Below are 6,323 nucleotides of genomic sequence, written 5' to 3' on the forward strand. Positions count from 1 at the left end.
CAGCCATTGATTCTTCACGGCACCCATACCTGGATCTGATTGGTCGGTTCCTATGCCAGTCAGCGTCAAAAGCTCCCCCTCCTAGACAGCCATTGGTTCTTCACAGCACCCACTTTTGGTTCTGATTGGCCGGTTCCTATGCCAGTCAGCGTCAAAAGCTCCCCCTTCGAGGCAGCCATTGGTTTTTCACAGCACCCATACTTGGTTCTGATTGGTGGGTTCTGATGCCAGTCAGTGTCAAAAGCTCCGCCTCCTAGACAGCCATTGGTTCTTCACAGCACCCAGTTTTGGTTCTGATGGGTCGGTTCCTATGCCAGTCAGCGTCAAAAGCTCCGCCGCCCAGACAGCCATTGGTTCTTCCCAGCACCCAGTTTTGGTTCTGATGGGTCGGTTCCTATGCCAGTCAGCATCAAAAGCTCCGCCGTCCAGACAGCCATTGGTTCTTCCCAGCACCCAGTTTTGGTTCTGATTGGTCGGTTCTCCTGCCTGTCAGCATCAAAAGCTCCACCTCCTAGACAAACATTGGTTCGTCTCTGAACCCATGCTTGATTTTTATTGGTTGGTTCCTATGCCAGGCAGCATCAAAAGCTCCTCCTAATAGGCAGCCATTGGTTCTTCACAGCACTCACTTTTGGTTCTGATTGGCCGTTTCCTATGCCAGTCAGTGTGAAAAGCTCCGCCTTCTAGACAGCCATTGGTTCTTCACAGCACCCATACTTGATTTTGATGGGTCGGATCCTAAGTCAGTCAGCGTCAAAAGCTCCGCCTCCTAGACAGCCATTGGTTCTTCACGGTACCCACTTTTGGTTCTGCTTCACCTTCTAGACAGCCATTGATTCTTCACAGCACCCATACTTGATTTTGATGGGTCGGTTCCTAAGTCAGTCAGCGTCAAAAGCTCCGCCTCCTAGACAGCCATTGGTTCTTCACAGCACCCACTTTTGGTTCTGATTGGCCGGTTCCTATGCCAGTCTGCGTGAAAACCTCCACCTTCTAGACGGCCATTGGTTCTTCACAGCACCCATACTTGATTTTGATGGGTTGGTTCCTAAGTCAGTCAGCATCAAAAGCTCCGCCTCCTAGACAGCCATTGGTTCTTCACAGCACCCACTTTTGGTTCTGATTGGCCGGTTCCTATGCCAGTCAGTGTCAAAAGCTCCGCCTTCTAGGCAGCCATTGGTTTTTCACAGCACCCATACTTGGTTCTGATTGGTCGGTTCCGATGCCAGTCAGCATCAGAAACTCCACCACCTAGACAGCCATTGGTTTTTCACAGCACCCATTCTTGATTTTGATTGGTCGGTTCCTATGCCAGTCAGCATCAAAAGCTACGCCTCACAGACAGCCATTGGTTCTTCACAGCACACATACTTGGTTCTGATTGGCCTGTCCTATGCCAGTCAGCATCAAAAGCTCCGCCTCCTAGACAGCCATTGGTTCTTCACAGCACCCAGTTTTGGTTCTGATTGGCCGGTTCCTATGCCAGTCTGCGTGAAAACCTCCACCTTCTAGACAGCCATTGGTTCTTCACAGCACCCATACTTGATTTTGATGGGTCGGTTCCTATGTCAGTCAGCCTCAAAAGCTCTGCCTCCTAGACAGCCATTGGTTCTTCACGGCACCCACTTTTGGTTCTGATTGGCCGGTTCCAATGCCAGGCAGCATCAAAAGCTCCTCCTAATAGGCAGCCATTGGTTCTTCACAGTACTCACTTTTGGTTCTGATTGGCCGTTTCCTATGCCAGTCAGTGTGAAAAGCTCCGCCTTCTACACAGCCATTGGTTCTTCACAGCAACCATACTTGCTTCTGATTGGTCGGTTCCTATGCCAGTCACCATCTCCAGGTCTATCTGTGGGCCTGATCAGAGAAGTAGGGCTGAACAGCAGCGCTTCAGGCCGGGAGATAACGTCGAGGTGGGGAGGCCAGGAAGCCCGGAAAGGAAGAGGGCGAGAAAGAGAGAGGCAAGTACTGATCAACAGCTGCCACTGACGCTGGGGATCAGATCCTGCCTCTCTCTCTGGGTCTCAGCCCCCTGGGTATTCAGTGCTGGGTCATCAGGCTGCAGTCAGCAGTCAGCGCTGGGTTGCCATGCACTGACTGAAGGACTTCCGGTTGGTCAACCTTTGGTCCTGATCCGTCATTACAACCCTGGCCTTTTGTATATTAGGATTATTCTAGCTTAACCATCTTCATATTTTAAGATTGTCCAAATAATATAAAGCAAATGCATCTAAATCACCGGAAAGTTTTAAGTTCCTAAAATCTGTTGCATTCTTAAAAAGAGAGTAACACAAGCATATTACTCCTGTCTTTTCCATGTAGCTTTTCATTGTCCTTCTTTGGTTTGAGGTGAAAGAGCACTCAATCTGTTTTTTTCAAGTGTTTTATAAAATTCCAATTTTATTTACATTTGAAAATCAAGTTCATTTTTTCCACCGACCCAAATTTAAATGAGATATTACTTTGTGATTTGTTTGTTTAAGCATATTTTTCTCAAAATAAAAAGAATCCTTTTAGAAAAGATTGTAGGTCTCCTGAAATAATGTCATTCACTATTAAATTAATATTTGTAAGCACTTTTGTTTAAATACTGTGGGCAAAAATGATGTATCCTTAAATATGTCATCAACTACATTTTCTGCATCTCAGCTAAAATAATTAGATCCGCTTGCCATTATTTTTTTTTTCAGTGTCCGAGATTATCTAGACAGACTTTTTTTAGTAATGAAACCTTAATTCTTACATTTGGAAAAGTTCTAAAATTGTCTAATTAATCCTGTTATCCCCCTTCAATGTGACATTATTAAGAGCCATAACAGTTCCCCTTAATTTCATTTAGAGGACACTTGTCCACTCAGCCTCTAGTTTCATGCACGGACATGTGTAGACTCTTATCCTGTTACATATGTGTTCATTCCAAATCACTCAATTGCTAAGAAATGTGCGGAGAAATCAGCTTTAAAGTAAAAAGTATTTTAAGAACCACATGTAGAGGTGGATTCTTTGTTTTACAGATTAATGATTAAGGATGTACACATATAAACTTTATTTGGCCTTGAGAAAAAGCAGAAGAGAACTTTAGAAATCTATCCCCTAAGACTCACTAGAAACCCCCAGGGAGACCCAGCTCAGCAAGACCTGAACAGGCTGACAAGTCAAGATGTCCACAGAGCCCATGTAAAACTACCCCCAGGACTTGCTCACCATCTCCTGGCTTCTATTCTTTTTCCACACTGTGTGGGAGGCACAGGTGACATCACTGTAGCAGAACACTTGGAACATATTCCATTCATATGAACTTTCTTATACCTTTGGGCCACTGCCCTCTGAAGTCCATGTTTCAGACATTCCTGCCATCCGCATCTGCTTCATCCCCCACCCCATCATGTTGCATTCGTCAACTGCTGGTATCTTGGGTGACTTTAACAAGTCAACATTTGGCTTATAGTTAGGAGAATACATGTACACTTGGTGTGTTTGTGTTTTTTTATCATTGCCAATAATCAATTTTTACTGTGTATTCTAGCCCTGATTCCCTAAAAATCAGAACTAATGGTAGAAGCTTACACTATAACATTTTATTGGGAAGTATAATCCCAGGGGAGCAAGAAGGGGAGAGAAATGGAAGTGAGACAGAAAAGGAAGGAGAGCAAATGCAATGTGTATCATTACTGGGCCAACCATAGTCTCAAAGCAAACTACAACCTCCTTACATAGAATGTGTCCAGCGAGGCTGCATGGCACCACTGTGTCGTGGACCAGTCTGTTGGGGAACAAAGGGAGAGCAATGGCTTCTTCCCATCTCCAGTCCTTTATTGGTCTAAAGCAGAGATTTTAACCTTTTTCATCTCACAGCACGCATAAACTAATTACTAAAATTCTTTAGCACACCAAAAAATAAATATTTTTTTAATCTAACAAAAAATAGGTATAATTTTGATTCATTCACACCCAACAGCTATTGTTGTATTGGCTGCTGTCATTTTTTTTTATTTGACAATCTAAGGGGAAATAAGTCAGTGCTCGTGACTAAATAGTGAGGTAGTGCATGTTTTAAAACTTCTTATGGCACACCAGTTGAAAATCGCTGGTCTGCAAGATATTAGCTTACTGCTACTTCTGGGTTGAGTTACTAGAGAAATGTCTGGGAAAGCAGGTTTTCTGTGGACCCGGTCCAACAGGGGTGCAAGCATGGTGGTCTCTTCTTATCAGTCAACACTGCCTGTGGGAACTTCTCTGACAATGGCAGGAGGGGCAGCCAGGCTGTTAAAGGCCACAGGTCAAGCATGGGCCTTCCTTAGGGCCATTCTTATTGGCATGCAAGGAAAGTAGCAAGGCCCATGGGGACAGGAGGGGCACAGTAGGGTGAAAGGTAACATAAACTGAGTATAGTACACTAGGCATCAAATAGAGTGTGTTACAAGGAGCTAGATAAAGCAAGAGAACCCCATTTGGACAAAGGACCAGGGGTGGGCTTATGCATAGGCAAAACAGGCAGTTATCTGCATGGCGTGGTTTGAGAAAAACCACAAGAAATCTCCCACCCTAAAATCACTCACTCACCTAAAGTGACCACAATTTGAGCCTATCCTTGTTGGAAGATCTGAGATATTCTGTTAGAATGCAAGTATCTACACTAATAAAAGAGAAACATGCAAATTGGTGTCACTCTGCTAGGCCCACCAGCCAATCAGTGACTATGCAAATTAACCCAAAAAAGATGGTGGTTAATTTGCATATGCAGGCACGGAGTGAAGACTGAAGACTGAAGACTGAAGACTGAAGACTGAAGACTGAAGACTGAAGACTGAAGACTGAAGACTGAAGACTGAAGACTGAAGACTGAAGAGGCTTGACTTCTCCGCTGCGGCCGGACCAAAGGCCTGGGTCCCAGGTGCTGGAGGAAAACCGGTGCCGGCAGCCAGGGGAAGGAAGGCCTATTGTGTGAATCTTCATGCAACGGGCTTCTAGTATTAGATAAGGGACATCATATTGAGCCAAGGACTCATACTGCTTTCTTTATAAAGAGTAGAGCATAAAAGGAAATGAAGGCTGGGAGTGAAATAATCCAACCCAAATTGGTAATGCCCAAGAAAAATATATCCAAATAGGAAACAATTAACTGAGGAGTCCTGAGTAATTAGAGGGTAGGCTGAGGCCACACAGCTTGAAAGGATGAATGGGAGATAATAAAGACCAATCTTCTCTATCTCATCTTTGGCCTTGGTTTGTTCAATGGTCTTTTTTGCATGAGTCAAATGACAGAGATTGAATACTGTGTGAGGCTCTGGCTTCAGGCCTTACACTATGTGTGCTTTTAGCAAGCAAACTTGATTAGCTAGGAATTCCATTAAGGGATCCTTGTTCTCTCTCAAATCTGCATCACATTGGCCTCTCTATACCACATAACAAAAGCTGCCAAAGACTGCCTCCTTCATACACCTGCCACACTGAAAACCCAGGACTCAAGCCTGGACAGAAGCCAAACATTTCTACAATTTGAAATTCCTCTCAACAGGAAATGCTCTGAAGGAGTTTCTCTCTTCAATCAAGTACCCCCTATCCCATTCCTCAACGTGCAGCATACACACACACACACACACACACACACACACACACAGAGACACACATTTTTCTAGAAAACATTTAAGGACAATAACAAATTCCTACTGCTTGGACAGTTCTAGAAATCTTGGTGACTTCTTGTAGCCAATTTATTAATTGTTTGGGGTTGTGAATTTCAAGGTTATGTTAAATGTGAAGCTTTGGGACTATTTCTATTGTTTGAATGGTTTTCAAACTCTTCTGTTCATAAATTCAAGTCAGGTATTTTCTCCTGAGAAACTGCCCCGTTTCACTGCACCACTCACATTCTGCATTTAGATGTTTCCCTGTGACACTAAAATATTTGATGTTATTAAAATCATGCTATTGATATTCAAATAAATTATGTCTTGAGTGTTATGTTTAGTATACCTATTAATAAAACTTGGATTTTCCTCTTTTTTGGCTTCTGCAAAAATAATTTATAGAGACACAAATAGTAATATTAAAGCTATCAACCATAAAAGTCAGTACTTGACAGCAGCATGTGATTTAAGAGTTGCATACATATGAATTCAGATCTTGTGCTTTCTAAATGTACATACATTAGCTGCACACCAGAAATTTAGAGTTTTTGAAGCAGCAAGCTGTCAAATGATAGAGCACTGATGTTTTGAAAATGAACTTTTCAGCAAAGCAGGAAAATTGGCAAAGCTGTGGTAGTACATAAAATACATATGCCTCTTTGCACCACCAAATTGTCCTTAGATGTATCCATT

Source organism: Myotis davidii, unplaced genomic scaffold (assembly GCF_000327345.1).
Source record: "Myotis davidii unplaced genomic scaffold, ASM32734v1 scaffold814, whole genome shotgun sequence".
In the NCBI taxonomy this organism is placed as follows: Eukaryota; Metazoa; Chordata; class Mammalia; order Chiroptera; family Vespertilionidae; genus Myotis; species Myotis davidii.